Source organism: Vicugna pacos, chromosome 9 (assembly GCF_048564905.1).
Source record: "Vicugna pacos chromosome 9, VicPac4, whole genome shotgun sequence".
Classification (NCBI taxonomy): Eukaryota; Metazoa; Chordata; class Mammalia; order Artiodactyla; family Camelidae; genus Vicugna; species Vicugna pacos.
This window is the reverse complement of record NC_132995.1, coordinates 37,299,619-37,313,321: the sequence shown is the minus strand read 5'-3', so window position 1 is coordinate 37,313,321 and position 13,703 is coordinate 37,299,619.

The window sequence follows — 13,703 nt, the reverse complement described above, 5'->3', positions numbered from 1 at the left end:
TTCATGTAATACATTTACATATCCGGCCTTAAAAACTCTTTAAAAACACTATTATAAATATGTCATCCTTTAAAACTACTGGGTATTCATTTAAAACAGAGGTAAGAATGGCATCACAGTGAACATAAAATAAATTTGATACGTATGGCATCATCCATGTCAAGTCCATGCACATGAAGAATTTGGCTTTGTTACTAAGTAGCAGAACACTAAGGGAATATGTATTATTAATATGATTATTTACTACTAGGCATTGTTGAGTCTACTACATGCTAGACAGATATTTTAATCAGAATCTTAACAGCAAACCATCAAATGTCTTACTATATAAAGAAGAAAATTGAGATATAGATATATTCAGTGCCTTTTCTAAAGTCACAATTGGTAGATGAAAAAGGTATAATAACAAACTCTAGTCTTAAGGAACATAATGAACTTAATGAAAGAACATATTATTCTTTGAATTGATTACGATGATGTCACATCATTAATTTAGGAGCATGATACGTACTATCTAGGGAATACAGTTAGGAGACGTTATGATAAGTATCGCTGAGAAGCTTTTAAGGTTGACGTAACATGAGGGACTGAATAACAAAATAAGTGAAAAACTATGTTAATGAAAAGTTATGTTGGTGAACAGCATTACTTGAAGTATTATAAAGGTGCCAATTCACTCAAATTTATACATATTTGGAAGTCTAATGAAATTTCAGTTGCATTTTTTGGGAAAATTTATGTAGGGAAAATTCATGGAAGCTCAAGACAGTCATGAAAATTTTGAGCCAACATGGAAAGTTTGGTCTATCAGATTTAAAATATTCTCCAAAGGTATTATTTAAAAATAGTTACTTGGGCTAAAAAAGACAAAAATGAAATGGAACTCAGAACCCAGAAACAGAACATTCTATGTATGAGAACATAATTTATAATCAATACAGGAAATCAAAATGTATTTAGGGAAGAACTGAATAGCTTGCAGATACATTGAGACAGCTCTCATTATATGGAAAGAAACACTGTAAATACTTCACAAATGTATGAATATAAACCTTCAAGGGCTTATGTATTTAAATATGAAATTTAAAATTATAAAGGGAATAGAGGAAATGACAGAATACCACTGCTCAAAGGGACAGAGAAGATTTCTTATGTCAGTCTTGGAAATTACAAGCTGTATACAGAAAACCTGCTGGGTTAAACTCCATCAAATTTATGGACTTCTATTCAAAAACCAAAAACACAGAAATAGAAGTCATTGGGACAAGTTATTTGCAAAATTTAAAACTGAGGGTAAATAATAACTTGAATTTTACAAGGTTTTGCTGCAAAACCAGAGAATGATGGGAAATCAACAACAGTAGGTGCATTAAATCAAGAAAAAAGTCACAGAAGGACGCAGGTGTCTGGCAAGGATATGACAATTGGTACAATCAACAAAATACAAATTTATAGAACAAACGGAGATCACTGCATTGTCATCTGTGGTAGAGTAGGAAGCTGGATAATGCTTGAGAAAGTGAGGAATGGAAAGCCTCTGGGTGCTGTGTGGGCTGTAAACCAACATAGCCATTTCAAGGTCATTAGTATGTGTATTCCCTAGAGTTAAAAAAAAAAAAAAAACCTGTAGGAGTGTCATCCCTGCAATATGCTGCCACAAATGATCATCGAGATGCTTCTGGGAGAATGTTACAAGGGAGCTGTTTCTACAAGTGACAGAAGGCAGGATTTCAACTTAGGTGTCTCTCAGTACGAGGAGACAAGTTTTCTCGTACTACAGATACACAGTCGAAGGTGTTTGTGATGCCTTCTCTTTCATCACTCACATTCTCATCTCAGGCATGTCTATGATAGGAGTTGGAGGCAAACAAGATTGCTATCACTAGTAGCATCCATGTATACCCGTGGCTTGTGCATCTGATTAAACACTAATCAATAATTATTTGGAAGCTTTGTGTGTATTTACATATATTGGATTTGCACACAAAATTGATCCATTTTATCTACATACACATATATAGATTGAAAATCCAGTTTTAAATGGAAAAAAATCCTTTAAGAAATAATACGTGAGTTATAGAAAAAACACACACAACATATGTGTGTGTGTATATATATATATACATATATGGACACACATACACCCACATTTATCATGTATAGACAAAAACCCCCACCATTTTACTAGCTTCACATGTATCTAAATAGATTACAGAGAACATAAAAGCATGGGTCATAAATGCACATATGATCCGTCTCAGTTGTCTAAGACGGTCTGAGACAGACCAACAGCAATAAGCACACCTAGTTCTCCGGGGAAAAAAAAAGAAAAATTATTCATGACATGTGTTAAAGACAATAACAGACTTTATTCAAGGCATGGCTACTACAATGAAGTTTTCAGTGGGGAAAAGAGATGAGCTTAATTCTGGATACAATAAGGAAAAATGGGGACTTAAAGCCGAGGGCAGGAGTTGTAGGGTTGGGGGTAGGGAGTTGGGTATCAGATGGAAAATTACTAAGAGGCAGGGTGATTCTTTGCTCCAACAGGACTTTTTCTGAGAACAGGCCAGGATGGTAATGTGGTCAGACAAAAAGTAGGGGAGCTTTGCTCAACTCTCTCTGCAGGATTCTTGCAAAACTAGAATAACTGGGCTACAGACTGAACCCCAGCTTTAGGGTCCAGGCAGAAAGAGGGCTCAGTTTTACCAGCTGAATAATGACAGAGTTGCTCTAGCTGATTGCTGAGCTCTTCTAGATGGTACTTCTTTTTTGAGTGGGGGTGGTATTGACAATCTACTCACTCAAAATGTAGTTAATAGTAAATTAATCCCCTTACAGAAACAAGATGTTGGAGAAAGATTCAACATGACATTCATTTTTCAGTGAGAGATACGTAGTGGAGTTGAGGAACCTTGCTAGGATTCAGAAATGGAAAAGGATTCAGTATTGTGTTGCCACGGGTAAAACAAGAGCTGCTTAGAAAATAATAATGCTAAATAAACATATATACATATATAAACAAATGCATACATACATACTTGTCTCTACCACCCAAGTGCCTAGAATACCACATGCCTTATCCGTTTCAGAAGCCAACTTCTTTGTCTCTGTCCCATTTACACATAGAATCCACATACTGTTGACTAAGAATTTCACAACATATTGAAAAGAACTGGTAAGACAACAACTGTTTCTCTTCATAGATTCACTCTTCCCAGTTACACAACTTATCACCTTGTTTTCCAAATATGCCTGAGAGGCAAGAGATTGTGAAAATATTGTAAGAAAATCAAAATATGCCCACAGAAGAGAGAAGGAATGTATAATGCATAACCACAGGAGGAGTCAGACATTGAAAATATTAAGAATTGAAAGGAGTTTGGATTCGAATGCCTAACACTATTAAGTGTGACTTTTTTCCTTCTAGAAAACAAATGTGTCATCTGCAGTACAAAAAAAAAAAATATATATATATATATATATATATATATATATATATATACACACATATTGCTTTCCATAATTTCAGTATGCAAACTTAATTCCTTAGCATTGCAGGTCCGCATAACCAGACCCCATCTTTTGAAACTAAAGTCTACAAATACAATACAGTGAGAAGAAAAAAATAACATAACTATTCTGTGTACTATCCTTAAATAAATCAGCTGGTATTCAAATACACTCCTTAAAATTGTGTGACTTTCGGTATGTTATGTAACTCTCTATCTCTCTGCATCAATGCACTGATTCCCCATTTGTAAAATGGGAAAATTAAGTCTTTAACTGTGTAGAAGGGAAGTAAAGAGGCAGTTTGAATGATCTCATTGTGTGACTGACTTGACTTAGTTCACATCTCTCGCTTTTGTTGGGCCAGCCTGAAGACTGCTGGGATTGTGAACTCCTCCTTTCTCCTGCTTTTCTGCGGCTCGATACAGATGTCTTGGGACACTGATGTGCTTGACACTCCCCCAAAGCTCTCTCTAGTGAGCTGTTTCAAAGTATGAACGTCAGAGGGTGACACGTCTTATAAAGGGTTAGTAAAGCCTTTTGCACACTCTGCAACTAACTTACTGTTTGTTGAACTGATATTTTTACAACCATCTCCAGCACTCCTGTGTCTTATTCCAGTACTTGTTCCAAATATAAGATAGAAAGAAGAGAGTTTCACATAACCCACTGGAAACATCAACATCCTCACTTAAAAATTAGTATGAGAATTAATTGTAGGAGACTATAAAGACGCACTCAGAACAGCCCTGATTCACACCAGGACAACAAACATTAGGGCTTAATGAACACTTAAGCTATACCGAATTATATCCAGCTTCCAAAGATCACACTGTCACGCACAAGTGCATATTCATACATATGATTTTTGTCGCCACTTAAAATTCAGTATTCGAAATCTCCTTCTCCATTCCGTTCCATTTTAATCAAGTCTATTTGTAAGGAAAAAACACCCATACAAATTTCTTTAAATAGTAAATGTTTGATCAACGGGTCAAAAGTACAAAATCATATACTGGAGCATGCTTCTCTTCCACTTTCTCTCTCTCACACACACACACACACACACACACACACACTTCTTGTTACTGGACAGGTGTCTGCTCAATTCTCCTCTCTATAGATGATTTTTTAAATTTTACTTTACCTACCCCCATACCTTACACCTTGCATGTAGATTTGAATTCCCCTGGATCTGAGGCTAGCCCGTCATCTGCCAGTCTCATCAGCCTAGATTCTCACAGCCATCTGTATCTCTGGGTATGCCCATGTATGTGTGTGTGAGTGCATGTATGTATGTATGTGTGTGTAGTATGTATTTAATGGATTCTTTGGAAACTAAAATACATTTTTCAGATAAAAATTCTACAGCAAAATTGGAGAGATTATGAGCCATCAACATTTTAAACATCTTCAATTATAATTTCCATGCAAATTCCATAAAGTGTATAATTTAAATGTACAGTTGGATGGATTTTGACAAACATGTGCAGTCCTAAAGTAAGCACCATAATCAAGACGTAGAACACTTCCATTTTTCCAAAAAGTTCCTTACTATCCCCTCTTTGCCCCTAACCCCACCATAGCCCTCACTCCTAGAGGCCCCTGCTCTGTGATACTTGGTAACTCTGGTCTTCAGGTTTAGCTATACTACTAGATAAACAGTGGTAGCTCATTGTGGTTTTAACCTGCAATTCCCTAACTGCTACTGATTTTGAGCATTTTCATGTGCTTATTTGCTTTGTTAACACACTCTTTGGCTAGGTATCATTCAAGTCTTCTACCCATTATTAACAGGTGGGTTTCCTTCTATGAGTCAACATTTTAAAGCATACCTATCTGACCATAGTAATGGAACAAAATATTTGAACAAAATAAAAAAAAAGACACATTAGTTATATCACTTCCTTAACTTTCCTACACTTGGCTTCAAATATTCAATTAGACTTTCTTTTAGAGTTTAAGTTTCATGTTTCATTGAACACTGTTCCAGATGTTCATAGGGTGCCTTAGTGTAGGGTTTGGGAGTGGCAGGTAATACATTTTAGTTGTTTCAAACCAACAATTTTGTTGTAGTTCATTATGCAACAATTGAATACAAATTCAGGCAAGATAGGCTTTTTTCAGTTTTACAGGCTTTAGTCTTGTTGCAACTACTCAGCTCTGATAATACTGCAGAATCAGCCACAAATAATACATAAGTATGTATGGCTATATTCCAATACAATTTTATTTACAAATATCACTGTAGGTTCATTTAGCTCATGGGCCACAGTTTTCAAACTCCTAATCTAGAAAATCTAGGGAGCTGTAGATATTAAGGAGTTTTTGCTTCACCCCAACAAAAATAGGAAACTACTGGATGGCTTGAGCACGGAGATGAATTGTTGGATTTACATTTTGAAGATCACTCCACCTGAGACCGTAAGAATCTATACCAGAATGGAGTAAATCAAAGTGAAAACTGCAGAATAATTTGTGGGTTATCGCGGTTGAAAGATTTTGCTAGAAGGATGATGGTTAGAAGGGTGACAGGATGGAAAGAGGTCAATCTGTATGTGTGTTTGTCTGAGTGTGCAGGTGTGTGTGTGTGCACACATGCATAAACCCTTCATTAGGATAGAAGCTGTACATTTTTAGACATTTTCCTTTGTGTAAATAGATTCTGCCACATTTATAATTCTAAAGAAAGCAGCTTGGCTTTATCCGTGACAATGGCACTGGAGTGATTAAATGATGATTTCCTGTACACAGTGGATTTACATGAGTTACAGGGAAGAGAACAGCTCTGCTGACCGGGTGATTTAATGTTCTCTTCCTAACAACTTGCAAAACATTATGAGACGATGAGAATGATATCACCAGAGGCATTTTGAAACTGCCTAAAATTGATCACCGCTAGACAATAGCTCCCTTTCTGCCTTCCCTCTTCTCAGACAGTGCTGTTTGAAACACTCTTTCTGAAAGCCCTTTTATCGGAATGCTTTCATATGCACTGAATGGTCTCTTATGTAACACAGCACCCAGCTCAGTGACAGACGCACAGTAGGCATTAAGTAAATGTTAGTGAACTTAGTCTCTTTTGGCTGAAATAAAGTCATTCTCATACTAAGTGTGGGTTCAAAAAAATAAAGTTCAGAATTACAGTAAGTACCAGGTTGTGTAGAGCCCAGCATTCCTTAACAAGGGAATTCTAAGGAACGTAATGCATTCCTCCACGCATCGCTCATGTTTCTACAGATGCTGCTGGTGACACCGTCCATGCTTGAACATTCATTACCTATTATCAGAGTTGCGTTTATTATACGCAATCAAAGGGTGAGGTAACACCTCCCTCAAGGACAAAGGTTTACTTGTTTTCTGCTTGCTATAAAATGGCAGGTTTCTTAAGCTCAGTACAACCCTGTGTGTGTGCAGGCATATATCTAGACCCTCTGCATGAGATCCGCAGGGCAAGCAGGATGGATACAAACAAGTGGATATTCATGTGACATACCGTGCCATGAGTGATCACGTCCTTTGTCTCTGACCAAGGAGCTCCATGTCTTCTGCCAGCATCTATGGAAAAAAGTATCAGGTTTAACTGATTAAATTTTAAGTAGGGAGTAATCAAATCCTAGTCTTGAGAAAAATGCATCAAGTTTTATATTTTGCATAAATACTCCATATTGAGTACTTCTATTTATATATATAGAAAGAAACCATTTATAATTTATAATTTTATATGTACAGACATGCACACACATATAAATACATATGTCTGTTTAGCTTTCTTCATTTCTTATTAAATTTCATTATCATGAAATTTCACAATATTATGCTAATGACATTTCCCCAAATATTTATGAAATAACATCACTGTTACTGATAAAAATATTAACAGCTTTATGGTTTACAAAACACTTTTTAAAAGTTTGCTTTTGGTCCTCAAAGCTTAAGGCATATATAGGGAGTATATAATTATTCCAAATATAAATGAAAACCTATAGTTTAGAAGAGGTTTCTATAATTTTCTCAAATAACTATAATGTTTAAAATCTATACGTTAAAAAGGACACTATGAACTCATCTACCAAACAGAAACAGACTTGCAGGTTTAGTAAACAATCTTATGATTACCGGGGAAAGGGGCTGGAAGGGGATAAATTTGGGAGTTTGAGATTTACAAATGTTAGCCACTATATATAAAAATAAGATTTTAAAAAATCTATATGTATAGAGTATTTAGAATACTCTGTCACACCATATACAAAAATAAACTCAAAATGGCTTAGAGACTTAAACATAAGACACTATAAACCTCTTAGAAAACATAGGCAAAACATTATCTGACATAAATCTTAGTAATGTTCTCCTAGGGCAGTCTACCCAGGCAATAGAAGTAAAAGCAAAAATAAACAAATGGGACCTAATAAAACTTAAAGGCATTTGTGCAGCAAAGGAAACCATATGCAAAATAAAAAGACAACCTACAGAATGGGAGAAAATATTTGCAAAAGATGACACTGACAAGGGCTTAATTACCAGAATATATAAGTTCATGCAACTTAATAAAACAAAAACAAACAACCCAATCCAAAAATGGGCAGAAGACCTAAACAAGCAATTCTCCAGTGAAGACACAAAAGGCCGATAGGCACATGAAGAAATGCTCAATATCACTAATTATCCAGAGAAATGGAAATCAAAACTACAATGAGGGGTCACCTCACAGAAGTCAGAATGGCCATCATTCAAAAGTTCACAAACGATAACTGCTGGAGACGCTGTGGAGAAAAGGGAACCCTTTGGTGCAGCCACTATAGAAAACAGTATCGAGATTCCTCAAGAGACTAAAATTAGACTTACCATATGATCCAACAATCCCTCTCCTAGGCATATACCCAGAGAAAACTCTAGTTCAAAAAGATACAAGCGCCCCAATGTTCATAGCAGCACTATATACAATAGCCAAGACATGGACACAGCCTAAATGTCCATTGATAGATGACTAGGTAAAGAATTTGTAGTACATTTATACAATGAAATACTACTCAACCATAAAAAATAATAAAATATTGCCATTTGCAGCAATATGGATGGGCCTGGAGATTGTCATTCTAAGTAAGCCAGGAAAAGAAAGAAAAATACCATATGATATCACTTACATGTGCAATCTTAAAAAGAAAAAAAAAGACAAATGAACTTATTTACTAAACAGAAACAGACTCACAGACATAGAAAACAAACTTATGGTCACAGTGGGGAGGGGTGGGAAAGGATAAAATGGGAGTTTAAGATTTGCAGATACTCATATATACATAAAATAGATAAACAAGTTCATACCATATAGCACAGGGAACTATTCAGTATCTTGTAATAACTCAGTGAAAAATATGAAAAGAAATACATGTACGTTCATGTATAGCTAAAGCATTATGCTGTACACCAGAAATTGACACGTTGTAAACTGACTATATCACAATAAAAATATATACAGAAAAATACCTGTATGCGTAAGTTGAAATTATCCATTCCATCCACATTGTTCAAAACATCATTCAAAATATAGTACAATGAAAAATAATTATTTCAAGATGATTTTTATTCAGTCATTCATTCATTTCTCCAAATTTATTGTATGACTTACACAGTGTATATTGTGTCTGTGTGTGTTTGTAAGAGAGAAGATAAGAAGTTGCACACAGTACACAGCATACACAGGTATAATGAGGACAATTGGTTAAAATGCCTGGTTCCCTTTTACAGGGTTACTATATTATTTTCTGTTTATTAGACTCAACCATGTTTACTGAAATAGTTTTGGGAATTCTAACTACATTGTCAGCGTTTGAGTTGAGGATAGAAAACAGAATAGGGTGGAATAAGAAATGAACTTGGCTGAGAATCATGAACTCATACAGAGACCCAGGTATTGGAATCTCAGACTGATACAAGCTACAAATTCTTCTGTTTCCTTGTGAGAGAAAATCGTAACATTCACTTAAAGTATATATATTCAAAAATATGCAAAAATTCCTGTATAAATCGTAAAGCTCTGAGTACCGTGTTTCAAGTTAATGAGTAAAGTCTGTACGATCTTTGTATTGTGAAGGCCTTAGACTTCCTTCTTGATAAGCAGACTGTAATTCTCAATTGTCAAACGAAGAGACAACTGAAGGAATAAGCTGGTGAGACACTCTCCGTCAGAGGTGAACATGCACTCGTCTTTCAGCTCTCGGTGCCCAGCACAGTGTCTCGACCAAGAGAAGGTACAGGCACACACAGAATATAAAAACAGGAAAGCGAGAGGAGTAAGATGAAGAGGTCAAGGAGACTCTTCCTAAAGGTAACAGATGAAGCACGCATGAGTCTCAGCCAACCCTTTGATGGATTCCGCTCAGACAAGCAAAAGACAACACAGCCAGAAAGTAACTGTCAAAGAATTACAATAAATTCTGTAATTATAAGGTGGAACTCAGAAGCAGAAAGCAGGCAAATGTGCTGGAGTAGGGAGGGAAAATTACACTAAAAATAAAGAGGGACTGAAGAAGAATTAAGAAAATGAAAACGGGAAAAAATGAAGAAAGGCAAACAGGAAGGTTGGGAAGGAGAGAGAGAGAGGGAAAAAAAAAAGAAAGGAGAAGGAATGAAAGAAGGAAGGAAGGGTCTAACTTATTAATTCTAGCCTCACTTTCTTCCTATGTGATTAGTGAATCAACTAGAGATTCTGTTTGAACCTTTCAGCAGGAAAGGAGGGGAGAAAACGACTGTTTTTTTATACACTTGACTTAACCACGCCTGCCATTTAACTGGCAGCCTCTGCACTGTCCCCTGACAGCACCTGGAGAGAGTGCCTGTAGAACACCAAAAAGGGTGGGGGGGAAATATGACATGTGACACCAGGGCAAGATCTGATCCTCAACAAATGAAACCTGTCAGCCATCTCCTCAAAGGCTACCACCGTTCATATCCCTGCTTGGCTGCGCCAGCTTCTTACAGAGACTTACTGTATTATTCAGCTGGTTTGATTTCCCTTTTTATGACAGCCCTCCCCTGGGGACCATCCATCTCTTTACAGTCTTGGAGAATGACTCTAACTGAGTGGTATTTCCATGTAATTTATAACTCTCTACTGTAAACACAGATATGAGTTGCATCTTAGTATTCGAAGGAATGCTAATGGCCTGTCTTGGGTCACTATTCTTTTGGATGAAATTAGCACCCAAATACTTAAGGAATTTAGATGGGCAAATTGAGTGGTGATGAAAGGAAGAAAAACAAACAAACAAAAACAAGCAAACATAAACACCCAGAATTTAAAAAAAAAAAAAAGGAAAGATTAAGTTTCAGTTTTCTCTGGTCATTAGTGGTTTTGTATTCATAAACTTCACCGGGCGCTTGGAGGAATGTGTAAAATATTCTTTAATTCAGAGTTATTAACAAAATTGTAGAAAACTGTACCGTTTTAAAAACACAAGAAACTTTAAAAAGTACCTAGTTCCTTTGGAATACTCAAATTGTTAAGATTTCAGTTCCCCCCCAATTTATCTATAGATTCACAACCGTTCCAATCCAAAAGAAAAAAAAAAAAAAACTAGCAGGCTTTTTGTCTGCACAAGTTGACATGATAATTCTTAGCTTCATATAGAAATGCAAACAGTCTAAGAATAGTCAAGACAATCTTGAACAACAACAAATTCAAGGGCTTCCGGCACCTGATGTTAAGACCTTTTCTAACGGTTCAGAAATTTGGAAAAGGCAGCGGCACAGGTGAGCCCCGCTCTGCTCCTCGCGGCTCCGGCCCCGGGGGTAACTGGGCTCCGAGGGTGGGGCGCCTGCCCTCTCCCCAGGGCCCAAGCCGCTTACTCCGGGCCTCAAGCCCTTCCCACAGCGCTCCGAGCACAGACCAGGTCGCCGGAGCATCTCCGCAAAAAAGTACGGTCCTCGCATAGGAGCACAGGACTAAGTTTACTTGATTTGCAACAGTCACCAGCTGGATACAGTGTGGAAAGCAAAGTTTTTTTCAATAAATGGTACTGAATTGCTGTTGAGTATACAACTAAGTATGGGATTTCTGGGTCATAAAATATGCTTAACTTTATAATAAACCACCAAACAATTTGACCACCTAATTCTCCCCCCCCCCATTATTGCCGACATTTGGTACTGTCCGCCTAACTCCTACCGCCTGGCTGGTAGGTAGCCGGGGCTACCACTTCGCAATTTGCATAACCTTTCTCTTAATAAGGCTGATCACCCTTCCTGGGCTCATTAGCTCCACTTGTGTGAAATGCCTTCACGTTTCTTGCCCGCTTTCCAATTGAGTGCCTCATCTTTTCCTTAGGAATTTGTTCAGAGTAATTTTATATATTCTGAATATAGACTATGTACTGTGACCATCTTCCCTCGTTCTATCGGATTGCTTGGTCACTCTGACAACAGGAAAAAAGTGGACAGGGTTAGCGTGAAAAACTCCAGGATGACTGAGAGTAGTCCTCAGAGCCAAAACAACAACAACAACAACAAAACACAAAAAACAAACAAACAAAAAAAACCAGAATTAAGAAAAACGAACGTCTACCTGACCGTCTGTGCAGAAGGTCCTGCTTGCAGTTTTGTTGCCGGAGCTGCTCCATGTCCTTGCTGAAAACCCGTCGACCCCCACCTGCACCTGGAGTGTCCTTGCTCACAACCCGCCAACCCTTACCTTCAGCAGGAGTTGACACAGATCTCTAAGTTAAAGGGTCCAGGAAGAAGAAAGGAAGCTACAAACAAAACCCGGATGGTACTAGCTGGGACCAAGATGGCGACGACTCACCTCCAACAGACCCTGAGTAAGTCTCATTATACACTGATCTTACCACATTAGGATATTAAATAACACACCTACCAGTGGCCATGACCAGACACTAAGGTCCAAAAAAGGATAGAAAAGGGGTGGCACGCCACTCCCTCAAAAAAGCCCTGCCCCTTCCCCGTAGACTAATGCATGTGCCTCCATTATTAGCCTCACTCCTCCTTCCCTTTGTTTTTACTCTTTAAAATTACAACCCTCTTTCCATGGGGGCCAGAAGTTGATCTGTGAAGTTAGCTCTGCTTCTTCATTCTTTGGCTACTGAATAAAGCTTGTGAGTATTTCAGGTTGGGTTTCCTTATTCAGCAGCTTGAATGGAAAAAGAACCTTCTCTGGCGGAGGCAGAGAGCCTTGGCTCGGCTAGGGCCTGAGCGGAGCCCGGATGACTTAATTCAGTGACAGCGTAACATTTGGAAGGTGCCAAACCAAACCCAAATAACTGTGGCAGCAACCCACAAACCAATCAGGACCGAACGGCTTTCTCACCTTGTTTGTGGTTTTTATCTTTATAGTCTCTGCCGTGTGCCCCAGTGGTGGGACTCACTTTGCAGTGTATCTGGCCTGCCTCTCCCTGGTTTGCAAACCTATTAAAGCCCTGCTGTTACTTTGCTGAACAGTAAAGTTGCCTGTCAGTGTTTTTCTTTCACTTGACAACTCTGTTAATGGATACCTGAAATACACTGACGTTCTCAATTTTAAAATAATCTGATGTAGATACTTTTATTGTTTTATGTTTCATACTTTTACCGCCCTGCTGAGAAAATCTTTATCCTCTCCAAAGAAATAATGCTTTCTTGTGTGTCCTCTGGAAACTTCATTATTCTCCCTTCCATATTTAGTTCTACAATAGTTCTGGGATTAAATATTTGTTTATAATAAGCAAAGGAACTTACATGCGAGACTCGTCCTGGGCTGCTGCGAGAGGAGAGGATCCCGGCACTCACCGGCCAGAACCTTAGACGTTTACAAAGAGGCTTTAAGTAGGTTCAGGCAGGTATTCAGTACAGGTGTTCGAGGTAACACATTACTGTCTCCAGGCTATTTCCTTGAATGGCAACAGCTGTGGGAACAGTGGGCGGGACTACATTCTAAGGGCTGGGCGTAAGGAGCCTCTGATTGCCTGCGCTCAGATAGGTCCACCGGAGGTCATGTCCTGTCAATGACCTCCTCCAGCAGTGGGCAGGACCACAATATAATTTTTCTTTCTCCTTTGATTGTCCAATTGACCCAGCACCTTTTTTTGAAAAGCTTTTCCTCCCTTGCATTTCAGTGTTATTTTTAGAGAATGCAAAAAGAGGCCAGGAGAGAGGGTATTGACTTTATCTAGATAGTGCATAGATAGATATATGACTTTAAA